Source organism: Macaca nemestrina, chromosome 12 (assembly GCF_043159975.1).
Source record: "Macaca nemestrina isolate mMacNem1 chromosome 12, mMacNem.hap1, whole genome shotgun sequence".
Classification (NCBI taxonomy): Eukaryota; Metazoa; Chordata; class Mammalia; order Primates; family Cercopithecidae; genus Macaca; species Macaca nemestrina.
The window spans coordinates 15,972,410-15,988,460 of NC_092136.1; the positions used below are offsets into that span (position 1 = coordinate 15,972,410).

Consider the following 16,051-nt stretch of genomic DNA (forward strand, 5'->3'; position numbering starts at 1 on the left):
ACGCTTCTAAAGAAATCCCTTCTTGGGGGAATGCGGTAGTTTAGGGGAACCCCGTGGACTTGTCCTGTTCCCCCCTCCCAACTTTCCAGGAGAAGATGAGCTTCTGGGTCACCCCCTCCCCCGCCCCCAGCCGCGTCCCTCGCGCCAGTGCCCCGGCCTCCAGCGTTTCTGTCCCCTGGGACAGCTCCAAGATTCCACTTTTCCTTCCATTCCCAGACCTCAAGCCCAGTGTGCGACTATAAGAATAGCATATGCAAGAGTTTGTGCGTGCAAGATCGAGTGCATATGAGCGTGCACGTGCGCGCAAGGATGCTTGTGCAGGTGTGACTCAGGATGCTTGCACGTTACCCTTTGTACGGGCTTGGGGAAGCGGGGGGCACGTGAGTGTGCACACGGGTGAACGGCTGCGAGTCCGCCAGCGTGCATGTCTAGGCTGGTGGGAAACGTGAGGCTGTGAGAGGTTTTGCGCTTGCGATCTTGGGGATTGGTGGAGAAGAAATATGTGCCCGGTGTGTGTATGCCCCTTAGCGCATTTACGAGCGGGTGCGAGTTGGGCACGTGTGCGAGTGTGTGCGTTTTTTTGTGTATGTGTGATGCGTCCGGGAGGGGAGATCTTATCCCCCGCGGGGGTGCAGGAGAGGACCCAAAGCTGGGGAGAAGACTGTTGGTTTCGTGCGAACTTCCTCTACCCCCTTTTAAAGAGGGGCGGATTATGGTCTCACTGGAGCCCCTCTGGCCCTTCATGGCGGTATCAGCCGACCCATCACCTATGCACTTCCCTACAAAGGCTCCCAGGTCTTGACTCGGTCCAGCTCGTCCGCGGAGCCGCCCCGGCGTGGGATACGCTCGGGGCCCTCGGGGGAGCCGCTTCGGGTACGGTGGCCAGGCAGCGCCGGCGGGGTTGGGGCTGCTGGAGCCGCGGGTGCGGCCGTGCGGGACCCCTGAGCCCCCTGCGCTGCCGTTCCCGCCAGCACAGAAGCCCCTCGCCCCGCCGCCCGCGCCGCGGCTCCTCCTTTCCTATCCGTGCCAGCGTCCAACGCAGTGCCTGGCATACAGTCGGCGCTTGATAAATGTTGGTCTTATTCTTCCCATTCATTCTCTGCTCCTTCCACGGTTTCTCGTTCTTCTTGCGTTTTCATTCGATTTCTCTGGTTTTCTCCCCCGACTCTTATTCCTATTTCGTGGTCTCCGTCTCTGTTCCCTCCCTCCCTCTCGCTCTCGGGCCTTTCCTCTCTCTACTCGTCAGTTTCCCTGCCCGGTCTTCTTTCTCACTGTCTCTCCGTGTCTTCGTCTCTCTCCTCCTCCCCCTCGGGGCTCCCTGCATCTCTGTCTCTCGTCTCTGTGTGTCTCGGTGTCTCTGCCTCCCTATCTCTCTCCCTCTCCCCCAGTTTCATTCGCAAGTTCCCGGCCCGCGGGCACCTCGGCTCTCGGGCGCCCCCTGCTGGTCCCATTTTGGACCTTCCGGGGCTCCCAGCTCCTCTCTGTGCCCCTAAATTTCCTCTCCCGCCCCTCTCGTTTTCAGATCAGGTAGAAACAGAAGGGAACATCTCTGGGGTTCCCGTCTCCCCTCACCCCGGGCTCCCCCTATCTCCGGGAGGCAGGACAGGCCCCTGCATTTCCCCAGGACCCACCCCGACTAGGGCCCGCGCCTGGGGGGAGGGCCTGGAGGCGGCGGCGGGGAGGGAGTGTTGGGGGTAGCAGGGTGGGGTTTGGCGTCCTTCCCCGGAATGAGCCGCGGCACAATCTGTCGCTGGGTTTGTTTGCCGAGCTGCCTCCGGAGCGCAGTGGGGCTGGCTCCCGGGGAGCGAAATATCACAAGATGCGGAGACAGACGCTGAGGGGCGGGTGGGCGGCGGGCTGACTCAGGTGTGCTGTCATCGGTTCCCGGGGCCCGCGCTCTTCGGAGAGGGGTGGGAGGGGACCCCGGGCCCCCAGCGCAGGCGGAACCCCGAAGCTGGGAGGGGAGTTCCCCCTCCCGGGACGAGCTGCGAGGAAAGGGAAGCCCCGTCCAGGAATCCCTGGCTCCAGGCAGTCGCAGCCCCTCTGCTCATCCCCGCCCCTTATACAGGTGTCACGGTTTCCCATAATTATCTGCTGACTCATCCCCTCCACACCCAACTAGACTACCAGCTTTTTGCGGGCAGGGAACTCGTGTCATCCATTGTTGTGTTTCCAGCAGGTGCCCACTGAAGACTTTTGGATGGTTGGCTGGTCTCGTTTTACAGTAGGTGCCACAAAGCATTTGGTCTTCTCTGTAGAGAACTCTGACCCCTCTTTCCTCCCGCCATCCACATTTGCTGTCCTCGCTCCACCCAGCTCCAGTTAGGGTTGGGGGGAGGGGGGAGAATTGGAAACCTGAGTCTGGAGATCAGAGTTCTCCAGGTGACCCTAGACAATGTACTCCCCTTCCTTGTGCCTCAGTTTCCTCATCTGTACGGCGAGGCTACCCGGTCATCGCGAGGCTGCATTAAGTCTCCAGGCACTCCACGTATGAGAAAGTGCTTGGTAAAATGAGCTCTGTGTGTGTGGAGGGGTGGTTGGTAGGTGATGTCGTTACTATTTTGGCAGTAATTCTTTGGTGGCGATTGTTGTCCCAGTAGAATCAGACACACCATGCCTGAACATGAGTTGGGCTTCTGCAGTTAGACGTTTTGAGATCCAAGGAGTAAGCTGATGGCAAGGTGTAATCGAGGACTCAGCCTCTGGCTGGGCTCTGGGCTGGAGGCTTGGCCGGGCTTTGGGGTGCTGGGTCTTCAGGCTTCGGCCGCAGTGCTGGCCCGCCCTCTGGTGGCTCTAGGTGGATCTGCAGCCCCACGGGAAGCCAAGATCTCTGGAGATGGGCTCAGCGACGGATTTTCCCTAGAAAGGAGGAGGACACCCCCCGCCCCGCCCACCCCATTGTCTGGAGAACAGCGGGCTTTGGAAAGGAGACCAGGTAGAAGGAGGAGTATATTGGCACAGACTGGATGAGTCTGGACTTCCGAGTTCCCACTTACTAACAGCGCAGCTACTGTCAATGTGCCACCCAAGATCCCACTTCCCTCTGGGCATACCCGCCCAGTGAGTCCACAGAACCTCCCTGGCTCTTCCCTTCACCGCTTTGGCACCTTCACTGTGTAGAACGCTTGGCGGTTAGTGTGCGAGGTGCGGTGGCTCAGTGGTCGAGAGCACAGGCTTTGATGGGTTTGTGCCCTGGCTCTGCGGCTCTCTAGCTAGAGCGGGGACCTTGGGCAAGTCGCTTCCTTTTTCAAACCCCAGTTTTCCCATTCAGAAGATGGGAGGGGCCGGGCATGGTGGGTCATCTTGGTAATCCCAGCAATTTGGGAGGCTGAGGCGGGAGGACTGCTTAAGACTAGGAGTTCAAGACTAGCCCTGTCAACTTAGCGAGACCCCTGCCTCAAAATTAACCAGTCAATCAATAAAAGAAATTGGGGGGTGTTGACGCTAGTTCCGAGCTCAAGTTTGAGACCATCCCTGGTGACTTAGCAGGACCTTGTCTCAAAATAAATAAATGAATAGATAGATAGATAAATAAATAAATAAGGTGGGAGGAAGGAGGGCCATACTGCTTCCCAGCTCATAGGGTTGTTTGAGGAGTAAAAGAAACAAAGCATGAAAGAACATAACAGAGTAGCTGACCCTGTGTTTGATAAATGCTGATAATATTATTTTTACTTTTAGCCTAATGACAGTCTGGAGAAATAGGCATTGCAGTCTAGAGGCAGAAAGAAAAATGATGACCTGCGGTCATTTTTTTTTTTGAGACAGTGTGTCACTCTGTCTTACTCTGTCACCCAGGCTGGGGTGCAGTGGCATGATCCCGGCTCACTGCAACCTCCACCTCCCAGGCTCAAGCAATCTTCCCACCTCAGCCTCCCAAGTAGCTGGGGCTACAGGCAGATACCACCACGCCTGGCTAATTTTTGTAGAGATGGGGGTCTCACTATGTTTCCCAGGCTGGTCTTGAACTCCTGGAATCAAGCAATCTGCCTGCCTTGGCCTCCCAAAGTGCTGGGATTGCAGGTGTGAACCGCTGCACCCGGCACCTGTGGTCTCATAAGGAGTGAGTGGCAGAGCCAGGTCTGGGGGTCATTTTTTAGATATGACTTCCTACCCACGTGAACTACCCCTCAGATGACCTTCACAGCTCCACCCTACCTGGCACTTGCCAGGGATGCCCACTGTGGTAAAAAGAATCCTGGCCCAAATTAAAAGTCCTGAGTTCCAGCGTGGACTCTGCCTCCGGACAGCTGAGTAACTGGGACAGACCTCTCCTCTCTGGGCTTCAGGGTCCCATCATTGAAGGGAATATCTTGGACTCTATATTCTTGAGAGTCCTGCAAAGCTGCATCTTAGTATCATCTGGGTGTCTCCATGACTGCCAAACTAGAAGTTACCAAAAATGGAGCCTCTCAGCTAGATCCCACGCTGCCTCCACTTTCCCAGCTCTGGGCACGGGGGAGAATCAGATTTTCTAGGGATTCCTCCAGACCCCACCCTGGGCTCCTCAGCTCTCCCACTGGTCACCAGACCTGCTCCTGAGCCAGTCAGTGGCCCCACGTGCTGCCTACTGTGCTGGGAGGTGGAGGGACGGAGGTGCACTTGTCACCCACACCCTTCCACAGTGAGTTCCACGCCCTGTTCTGCCTGGCCCAAGGGGAACAGGGCTCCTTTCTAGGCCCTTTCTAAAACAGGGAAGAAAACCTAGATTAGCATATAGGGCAAGGTTGTCAGAACATGTTTTTCTCTTTCCTTGTCTCGTTTTTAGGGTCCCTGTCCATGTATTTATTTATTTATGTATTTATTTATTTCGAGATGGAGTCTTTCTCTGTCACCCAGTCTGGAAATGCAGTGGCAAGATCTTGGCTCACTGCAAGCTCTGCCTCCCAGGTTCAAGCAATTCTCCTGCCTCAGCCTCCCGAGTAGCTGCGACTACAGGCGCACGCCACCACGCCCAGCTAATTTTTTGTATTTTTAGTAGAGACGGGTTTTTACCATGTTGGCCAGGCCGGTCTCAAACTCCTGACCTTGTGATCCACCCTCCTCGGCCTCCCAAAGTGCTGGGGTTACAAGTGTGAGCCACCATGCCCAGCCTATTATTTATAATATAATGGGTATATATTAAGCCCTTGCTTCATGTCATGAACTTATGTGTGCTGGCTGATGTAGAGTAACTCTATGGGGGAAAGTCTATTAATATCCCCTTCTTACAGATGGAGAAACAGGCTTAGAGAGGTGGTGCTGCTCTTAGATCTGGGCAAAAAGAGTCCTTTCCTGAGCCCTGTGCTTTGGAGGGCTCTGCTCTGGCCCTCCTCTAGCCAGTTTCCCTGAATGGGGCAAGAAGTCCCTAAGGCCAAGGGATGTGCCTCCCAGAGGCTGCATCTCTCTTCTAGACCACACTTAGGGTATCCTGGACCCTGGAATCTCAAAAAGCCCAAGTTGACTTCCTGGGCCTTTGTGGGCTTCTTCTCTGAACTACCTTTCTGCCAGTGCATGAACCCATGGCCAAAGGCTAGCCAAGGGGCAGATGTTTGGAGAGGGTGTGGCTGGGCCTTAGACATATGAGTGGGATATTCACATGTATGGATATGAGGCTCTTTGTTGCCTGAGATGGAGCTGTGGTTGGGAAGTGGAGGGGAGCTGGGTGTATTTATTTATTTATTTTTTGAGATGGAGTTTCGCTCTTGCTCTTGCTGCCCAGACTGGAGTGTGATTGCACGATCTTGGCTCACTGCAACCTCCACCTCCCAGGTTCAAGCAATTCTCCTGCCTCAGCCTCCCAAGTAGCTGGGATTGCAGGCATGCACCACCATGCCTGGCTACTTTTGTATTTTTAGTAGAAACGGGGTTTCACCATGTTGGTCAGGCTGGTCTCGAACTTCTATCCTCAAGTGATCCCCCCATCTCAGCCTCCCAAAGTGCTGGGATTACAGGCATGAGCCACTGGGCCTGGCTGCTGGCTGTATTTCTATGTAGAACTTCAAGGAGTTGGGTCATTCTAAATTTGAATCTAGATTTCGAAGGTCAGGTTCCTTTCAAAATGCAAGAGTGATGCTTGCAGTTGGGAGGCTAGGGATGCCTTGTGGACAGGGGTTGCCCGGCTTGTACTAGTGGGTTAGTGATTCCCAAGCTGTGGTACCAGTGCCTCCCTTTGCTCTCCAGCCCTGTCCTTGCAAGTGTTAGGGGCAGCTGGGTGGAGAGGTCACATAACTTCATCAAAGGTTACATGACTTAAAAGCTGCAAAGCCAGGCTATGAACTCAGGTCTGTGTAAATCTTTTCTTCTTTTTTTTTTTTTTTTTTTTTTGAGACGGAGTCTCGCTGTGTCTCCCAGGCTGGAGTGCAGTGGCCTGATCTCGGCTCACTGCAAGCTCCGCCTCCCGAGTTCACGCCATTCTCCCGCCTCAGCCTCCCAAGTAGCTGAGACTACAGGCGCCCGCCACCACGCCCGGCTAGTTTTTTGTATTTTTAGTAGAGACGGGGTTTCACCATGTTAGCCAGGATAGTCTCGATCTCCTGACCTCGTGATCCATCCGCCTCGGCCTCCCAAAGTGCTGGGATTACAGGCAATCTTTTCTTCTTTAATGAAGCTCCACACCAGTCTTAACCAGAAGTCAGAATTTTGGCTCCCTGGAGTTCTCTGGTTAGAAAGTTGAGTCCCATTGTTTCTCGGAGTTACCTTCCAGTGAAGAGAGCCTCCCTATCCCACTTGACTCTGAACTTGCTGAGTTCAGGGTCCATGTTTTCTTTGGCTTTGTTTATTTCGTGCACCTGGCACAGCCCTGACTCAGAGTAGGTGCTCAGCAAATGTTGCTGACCTATCAGAAACATAGTCTGCTGCGGGAGGCGCTCATCAAATAATCGTAGTGTGAGGTGCTATAGGTCACATCTGTGTTCAGCGGAGCCGGTAAAGTCTAGGATGGAGGTGGGGTTGGGGAAGCATTGCGAAGCCCTGCCCAGTGTGGCCGTGAGATTAGTTGCCTGGGACTCTCTCTCTTTTTTTTTTTTGAGACGGAGTCTCACTCTGTCGCCCAGGCTGGAGTGCAGTGGCGCGATCTCGGCTTACTGCAAGCTCTGCCTCCTGTAGTTGCCTCGGACTCTCTTAATCCGAGAACCCTCTATCATGGGGCAAGAGACTGATTATTCCCTGTTGCCTTTTGCACCAACTGTCCAACCCTCCCCCATTTCCTTATAGGCACCAGTTGGGGATGGCATCCCTTCATTAGGTGTCCCCAAGTGGGCAACACTTTTCTCATTTCTACAGTAAGTAAACAGGACAGATCAATTCCTTTCCCCTTAAATTCTGGGGGTTGAAGCCACTAGATTTGCAAGAGAGAGTGAGTACATGTATGCGGGGTATTGTAGGAGGTGGGGCAAATGGAAGTGCCGCAAGCTCTAATATGGGGGACATGGAGCCTCCTGCTACTGGTAGTGGGGGACTCAGGCCATTGCTCCAGTTTAGGCCCCCACTGTAGGATCAAACACAGTAGGCCACTGACACGTGTCTCTGCCTCTCAGCCCATTTTCTCCAATTAATTTAAAGTTAATCTGTCCAGGGTATAGTTTTGATCATGCATCACCCTGCTCAGAAGCCGCAATGGCCAAATCTGGCTGGAAGTGATTAATATCTATCGACTCCAAAGTGCTCGCTCACTTTTATAGGACAAGCCTCAAGACTTCAACAGATAAACAGGTGAAGGATGTGGATGACTACTTCACCCAAGAGGATATGCAGCGAGTAAACAAATACTTGGAAAATAGTTCAACCTGTTAGTGATCAAAGAGATGGAAATGAAAGCCGTGTGAGGATAGCATTTCATACTTATTAAATTAGCAGAATTTTATAAACACCATCACCCAGCACTGGCAAGGTTGGATGACGTCTGTGTTCCTACATCTCTGGAAGCAGTGTGCAAAACTCTGAAAAACAGTCTAGTAAAATATAACAAGAACCTTGAAAATATTATTACTTTTTGACTGACTAATCTCACTGCTGGGATTTGATCTTAAGAATATAATGCAATAGACAAAAAAAGCTCCAGGCATGACCCTGGCATTATCCTCCATTTCCCCAGACAGTGAAATGGTTAAGAAAACCATGGTTAATATAGTCAATGCAATATTATGCAGCCGCAAAATGATAATTATGAAGAATATGCAGAAACATGGAAACCAGTTTATAACATCATATTTGTTTATAAAAGGCAGGATAAAAAAATTGCATGAACACTGATGGCGACCATGCAAAGTAAATATTCGTATTGACAAAGTCTGGAGAATATGCAAAATTGAAAATTATTGAAGGTTGGGAGAAAGATGGGTGTTTTTCCTTTTACTTGAAGAATGTTCTTTGTTAATGTTGAAAAATTATTTTCACAACAGGATGCGTTCTGTAAAAACAAATCCTCTTTTTTTTTTTTTTTTTTTTTTTGAGACAGAGTCTCACTCTGTTGCCCAGGCTGGAGTGCAGTGGTGCGATCTCGGCTCACTGCAAGCTCCGCCTCCCGGGTTCCCACCATTCTCCTGCCTCAGCCTCCTGAGTAGCTGGGACTACAGGCACCCGCCACCGCGCCCGGCTAATTTTTTGTATTTTTAGTAGAGACGGGGTTTCACTGTGGTCTCGATCTCCTGACCTTGTGATCCGCCCGCCTCGGCCTCCCAAAGTGCTGGGATTACAAATCCTCTTTTATTGCTTATAGAATAAAGTCAAGATGCTTCAGACTGTGCTCACTATGATGATTACGATGATCACGTTTATTAGGTACGCTTGCTACATTCCAAAGAAAGAAGTGAGCGCGTTGCACAGGTGATTTATTACTATTATTATTCTTTTCTTACTTTCTTTTCTTTTCTTTTTTTTGAGACAGGGTTTCACTATCTTGTGCAGGCTGGTTTCAAACTCCTGGGCTCAAGCAATCCTCCTACCTCAGCATCCTGAGTAGCTGGGATTACAGGCACATGCTACCATGCACAATAAAATCTTGTGATTTTATTGAGAGCTCGTTTGGAGATTCTGGCAGGGGAGAACAGGTGCTCATATACCCTTGACTGAAGAATGGTCCTCCTCTATCAGGAAAGGTCTTCCTCTTTGACCAAGTGTGCAGTTTCAGGAGGAATACATGTGGAGTGGTGAGGGAGAAAGGGGACAGGTGCCCAGCCAGCCTGATCAGCCGAATCAACTCTGGAGATCAGTGGGGTGACAGAGGTCACAGCCAGAGCGTCCTCACATTTTGTCATTTCATTGAATCTTCACAACAACCCTGTGAGATTAAAAACTAGTATTATCTTGAATTTACAGATTAGAAATCTGAGACTCAGCAAGGTTAGCCCTCCTGCCTAATTTTACACAGTCAGCAAAAAAGCTGGGCTTCAACCCCAGCCTGTGTAATTACAGAATTTGAGCTGAATTCCAGAATTGGCATTGTAGGTTAATGTTTAAAGAACTTCAGTCATTAATGTATCACTATGATGATTTTGGGGATAGCTGTGGCTCACACATTATGTACTGTGACTTAGTAATTTTAAAATTTAAACCAACTCACTTTAATTTAAAGTGAATGCCTACTTTAGCATTTTTTGTAAAAGCAGGAATCCCCTTGGAATCATTCATTAAATGTGTTGATTTTATTTTTCAGTGCACAATAAAATGAAAACATTAACAGTATAGTCATTTGAGATCATATTGTACACCCCCCTTTGGGAAAAAGTGAACTACCTTATGCTCCAGCCTCCCATTCCCGTCTTATCAGCCTCTGCCTGGTCCATCTCCCGCAGAGCTTTCCCAGCCTCACTCCGCTGGGGAAGCTCAGACCACCCTATACCTCTAGTTGCCCCCAGTCTCAGCACTTTCCCAGGTCTTGCCTGAGCCAAATCCAGATCAAAGGCATTAGTGGACAAAGAGGACACAGATTCAGAAGCCTGCACACTACAACAATGAATTTCCATTTCTTAAACTGCTACTGTGTGCCAGGCATTATTCCAGAAGCTTTATATACATTATCTCTATTGGATTTTTATAATGACCCTTGAAGCAGGTGTGATATTTTACTTCTATGTTATACATTAAAAAAGTGAGGCACACAGGGGTTAAGGCATTTGCTTATCACACGATGGGTAAGTAACAGCCAGGATTCAAGGCTAGTCCTGTTGAGCCTCGAAGTCCTTTTTCTTACCATTCTGCTGTTCAGTCTTTTTATTTTTATTTATTTAATTTAATTTATTTCTTTTAGAGACAGGGTCTCTCCCTCTATTGCCTAGGCTGGAGTGCAGTGGTGCAGTCATAGGCTCACTGCAGCCTCAAACTCCCGGGCTCAAGCAATCCTTCTCCCTCAGCCTCCCAAGTAGCTGGGACTATAAGCATGCATCATCAGGCCTGGCTAATTCATTTTTATTTTTATTTTTTGTAGAGACAGAGTCTCGCTATGTTGCCCAGGCTGATCTTGAACTCCTGGCCTCAAGCTATCCTCCCACCTTGACCTCCCAAATTGCTGGGATTACAGGTGTGAGCCACAGTGCCCAGCTCTCTCTTTATTGATATATTGGTACATATTTATAGGATACATGTGATATTTTGTTACAGGCATAGAATGTATAATGTTCGACAGGGTATTTAGGGTCTCTCTCACCTCAAGCATTTATCATTTCTCCCATCCAAATACTAACCAGGCTCAACCCTGCTTAGCTTGCAAGAACAAACAAGATCTGGCATGTTCAGGGTGGTATGGCTGCAGACAAGCATTTATTATTTCTATGTGTTGGAAAATTTCAAGTCCTCTCTTCTAGCTATTTTGAAATACACAATACATTGTTGTTAACTATAGTCACCCTACTCTGCTTATTACTTCCATCTAATTGTATGTTTGCATCCACTAACCGACCTATCTTTTCCCCCGACCCCCAGGCTTGTTAATGATGAGGGTTATATAACAGGCTACCAGCTTCCTCCACCATGCACTCCAAAGTGGGCCTATACATTTTTTTGCCTCTCTAGGGTGTGGGGAAAAAAGGCACTCTCATTTATTACAGGTGGGGGTGTTAATTGGTGCTACCACTTTGGAAGACAATTTGACAAATAGCTATTAAATGTAAAATGCATATCCTCTGTGACCCAGAAATTCTCATTTTAGGAATTTATCCTGCAGTTATTCTTGAAATGTTCAAAAAGACATTTATAGATGGATAGTCAATGCAACTTTGTTTGTAAGTAGCATATGATGCTGAAGACATAACCTAAATATTATCAATAGGAAATTGGTTACATAAATTTTAGAACATCCACCTACAGCCATCAAAAAGAATAAAGAAGGTCTATATGTTCTTTTTTTTTTTTTTTTTTTTTTTGAGATGGAGTCTCGCTTTGTTGCCCACCCTGGAGTGCAGTGGTGCGATCTCGGCTCACTGCAACCTCTGCCTCCCAGGTTCGAGCAATTCTCCTGCCTCAGCCTCCTGAGTAGCTGGGATTGCAGGCACCTGCCACCACACCTGGCTAATTTTTGTACTTCTATTAGATATGGGGGTTTCATCATGATGGCCAGGCTGGTTTCAAACTCCTGACCTCAAGTGATCCGCCCACCTCAGCCTCCCAAAGTGCTGGGATTACAGACGTGAGCCACTGCGCCTGGCTAGGTCTATATGTTCTTATATTGAGCAGTACCAAAGATACTAAGTTAACAAAATAAGGTAGAGAACAATTTAATAATATGCTACTATTGATGTCAAAAGCCTGTGGGATGAAATATAGATATAATAATTGTACACATATGCTGATGCATGCATGGATATCTCTGGAAGAACATGGAGGACACGGGTAACAACAGCTGCCCAGAATAATGTATCACAAGGACTCTGGTTGAGCGGGGAGGGCTGGGGATTCGTCTTGCCGCAGGGTTTGCCCAGCCATCAGACTGTCCTCGAGACACAGGCTAATTTGACGGGTGTGGGAATATGAGTAACACGGGTCATGCAGAATCCTAACTTCTCCCAGTGTCTCCTTCACCGACGTGCCCACAGCAGCCCTGCAGGCACTGACCGATGGATGAAATCTGATTTTTTAAACAGTGTATGGGGCCGGGTGTGGTGGCTCAGGCCTGTAATCCCAGTACTTTGGGAGGCCGAGGTGGACAGATCACCTGAGATCGGGAGTTTGAGACCAGCCTAGCCAACATGGCAAAACCCTGTCTCTACCAAAACTACAAAACTTAGCCGGGTGTGGTGGCCCATGGGAAATCCCAGCTACTTGGGAGGCGGAGGCAGGAGAATCGCTTGAACCCGGGAGGCGGAGGTTGCAGTGAACTGAGATCGCGCCATTGCACTCCAGATTGGGCAACAAGAGCGAAATTCCGTCTCAAAAAAAAAAAAATGGTGTGTGGCACCTCTCTCCACCAACTTTCTTTGGCTTCGGCTCTGGCCACGTGACACGCCTACGCCTGCTTCACCTCCTGTCATGAGTAAAACTTCCTGAGGCCTCCCAGAAGCTGAGCTGATGCTGGCGCCATGCTTTCTGTATAGCCTGCAGAATCATGAGCCTCAGGCTAATAGGTTTGGGAATATGAGTAACAGATCACGGAGAATTCTAACTTCTCCCAGTGTTGCCTCTCACCGACATGACCACACCAGCCCTGCTAGGCACTCCGTTAATTGATGAGAGGCTTCTTTTCTTTTCTTTCTTTCTTTCTTTCCTTCCTTTCTTTCTCTCTTTATTCCTTCCTTCCTTCCTTCCCTCCCTCTTTCTTTCTCTTTCTTTCTTTTTCTTTCTTTCTTTCTTTCTTTCTTTCTTTCTTTCTTTCTTTCTTTCTTTCTTTCTTTCTTTCTTTCTTTCTTTCTTTCTTTCTTTCTCTCTCTCTCTCTCTCTCTCTCTCTCTCTCTTTCTTTCTTTCTTTCTTTCTTTCTTTCTTTCTTTCTCTTTCTTTCTCTTCTCCTCCTCCTCCTCCTTCTCTCTCTGTCTCCTCTCACTCTTTCTTTTTTTTTGAGATGGAGTCTGGCTCTGTTGCCCAGGCTGGAGTGCAGTGGTGCAGTCTCGGCTTACTGCAACCTTCACCTCCCAGGTTCAAGCAATTCTCCTGCCTCAGCCTCCCGACTAGCTGGGATTACAGGTGCCCGCCACCACACCCAGCTAATTTTTGTATTTTTAGTACAGACGGGGTTTCGCCATGTTGGCCAGGCTGGTCTAGAACTCTCGACCTCAGGTGATCTGCCCACCTCAGCCTCCCAAATTGCTGGAATTACAGGCGTGAGACACCGTGCCCAGCCAGGAGGCTTATTTTCTTGATAAATTACCCAGTCTCAGGTATTTCTCTATAGCGATGCAAGAACAGCCTAATGCATCCAGGATCAGTGGACCCAGGTGGGAGAGGTTAAGATGTTAAGGTCTGAATGCCGCTTCCACACACCTTTGGGACCTAGGGACTCCCTCTCTATGTCTCTTTTCAGTAGAAGATGTTATCTTCTCCTTTCTCTGACCAGTAATTGGTGATGGTTTCAGAGATAGTTTTTCAGTCAAGACATATTTCAGTGGCTTCACTGAGCCCAAGTTTCCTCACCTCACTAGGACTTTATTTCCTTGTTTCTAGAAGAGGGATAACACATACTTCATAAGATGGTTGTGAGATTAAGGGAGCTGGTACCGGGTGGTGCATAAGGACAGGATAGAGCAATGGTGAGACCGCTCAAAAAGCGAAAAGTTGACCTGCGAGGGTGACACTTATAAAATCAGCACACAGTAGGAGTAGAAGGAATGCCCCTCATCAGTTACAATATTTGGAGGGTGCAAATTATAGAAAGCCCAGCCCTGGCCGGGCGTGGTGGCTCATGCCTATAATCCCAGCACTTTGGGAGGCCAAGGCAGGCGGATCATGAGGTCAGGAGTTCAAGACCAGCCTGACCAACATGGTGAAACCCCACCTCTACTAAAAATACAAAATCAGCTGGGCGAGGTGGCATGTGCCTATAATCCCAGCTACTCAGGAGGCTGAGGCAGGAGAATCACTTGAAACCAGGAGGTGGAGGTTGCAGTGAGTCGAGATCACGCCACTGCTGCACTCCAGCCTGGGCAACAGAGCGAGACTCCATCTCAAAAGAAGAAAAAAAAAAAAAAAAAAAAAAAGAAAACCCAGCCCTAACTGGCTTAAATAGTAAGAAGCTCTATTGTATTATCTATCTCAGTCAGCAGCAAGTCCAGAGGTAGGGGACTCCAGGGTTGGTTGATCCAGTGGCTTAACGATGTCATCAAGGACCCAGGTTCTTTCTGTCTTAGCACCTCTGTCTGCAAGGCCAGCTTAATCCTAAGTCAGGTTGTTCTTGTCTTGATTACAAGTTGGCTGCTGGGCCAGCCAACGCTGCATGCCTCCCTGTTCATCTTCAGAAGGAGAAAGTGGCTCTTCCCCAGTCATGGAATGAAAGAGTTTCCTTTCTGTCTGGGATTGCTTAGGTCAAAACCCACCTGGAACCAATGACTGTCACCAGGAAGGTCATATGCACTGATTGTCTTAAGTCAGGATTCCTGAGCCAGTCTTGGGCAAGGAGTGTGATACTGTCATGATTGTCTTGGGCTCATCAGGACAGCTCTGCAGATGAGATCAAACCCCAAGCCACATTATTCTGAACAGTGGGGAGATGTCAAACACAATGTTGGGAGATGTCAAACACAATGTCTACCCCAGATCCCTAGGTCCAGGTCACAGCATCTTGGCTGGACATAAAATGTAGTAAAAGAAAGACTATCCATCCATTTATTTACCTATTCATCTGGTTTTTGATTTTTTAAATTTTATTTTATAAGACAGAGTCTCACTCTGTCACCCAGACTGGAGTGCAGTGGCTCGATCATGGCTCATGGCAGTCTCAACCTCCCAGGCTCAAGTGACCCTCCCATGCTCAAGTGATCGTCCTACCTCAGTCTCCCACGTAGCTAGAACTACAGGTGCATGCCACCATACTCAGTTAATTTTTGCATTTTTTGTAGAGACAGGGTTTCGTCATGATGCCCAGGCTGGTATTGAACTCCTGAGCTCAAGCAATACGCTTGCCTTTGCCTCCCAAAATGCTGGGATTATAGGCATGAGCCACTGCTCCTGGCTCATCTGTTTAATAATTTATGAAACAACTACTGGGTGCCAAGCATGGGGCCAGGGGCTGGAGCTAGCAGGGACCAGGCAGATCTCTTCCAAGTCCTTGGTTTCTTAAAGGTTTTGCTCATAATTCCTCTTTTCTTTTCTTCTTTCTTTTTTTTTTTGAGACCGAGTCTTGCTCTGTTGCCCAGGCTGGAGTGCAGTGGCATGATCTCAGCTCACTGCAACCTCCGCCTCCTCAGTTCAAGCGATTCTCCTGCCTCAGCCTCCTGAGTAGCTGGGACTATAGGTGTCTGCCACTACGCCCAGCTAATTTTTATATTTTTAGCAGAGACGGGGTTTCACCATATTGGCCAGGCTGCTCTTGAGCCCCTGACCTTGTGATCCGCCCACCTCGGCCTCCCAAAGTACTGGGATTACAGGCGTGAGCCACCACGCCCAGCCAATTTCCCTTTTCAATGAGGCCTCACTGACCTCCATACTCCAATCCTCCATGTGGCCCACTCAGCTCGACTTTTTCTTCCCCATAGCACTCACGGCCTCCTAACATACTATGTAAGTTATTTATTTACTAGGTTTACTGTTTACTTTCTGTCTTCCTCTACTAGAATGTAAACTCCATGAGAAGAGAAATTGGTGCCTTTTTATTTAGTGTGGTGTCTGCAGCCCCGGCTTAGTCCCTGGCACACGACAGTCACTCCGCCCACGGCTGTTGAATAAGTGACTAAAGGTTCCTGCCCTCATATTGTTATGAGGGGGTGTGCAGGTGGTTAGAGAAAAATCTGAGGCACAAGAAAATGTATAGAGTTTAAGAAAAAAAGCAATCCATGAATTGGGGTAGTTTCAGAGGTGGTTTTTCAGTCATGACAGATTTCAGTGGCTTCACTGAGCCCAAGTTCTTTCACCTCTCTAGGACTTTATTTCTAGAACGGGGATAACACAAACTTCATAAGGCGGTAATGAGAGTAAGAGCTGGTATAGGGTGAT

At 49.1% G+C, this 16,051-nt stretch overlaps 1 protein-coding gene across 1 annotated transcript in view; it reads left to right on the top strand.

Moving 5' to 3' along the window:
• The window catches only part of LOC105496055 (solute carrier family 43 member 3), a 71,618-nt gene that overhangs the window by 15,927 nt on the left and 39,640 nt on the right, over positions 1-16,051 (top strand). The window lies entirely within an intron of this gene.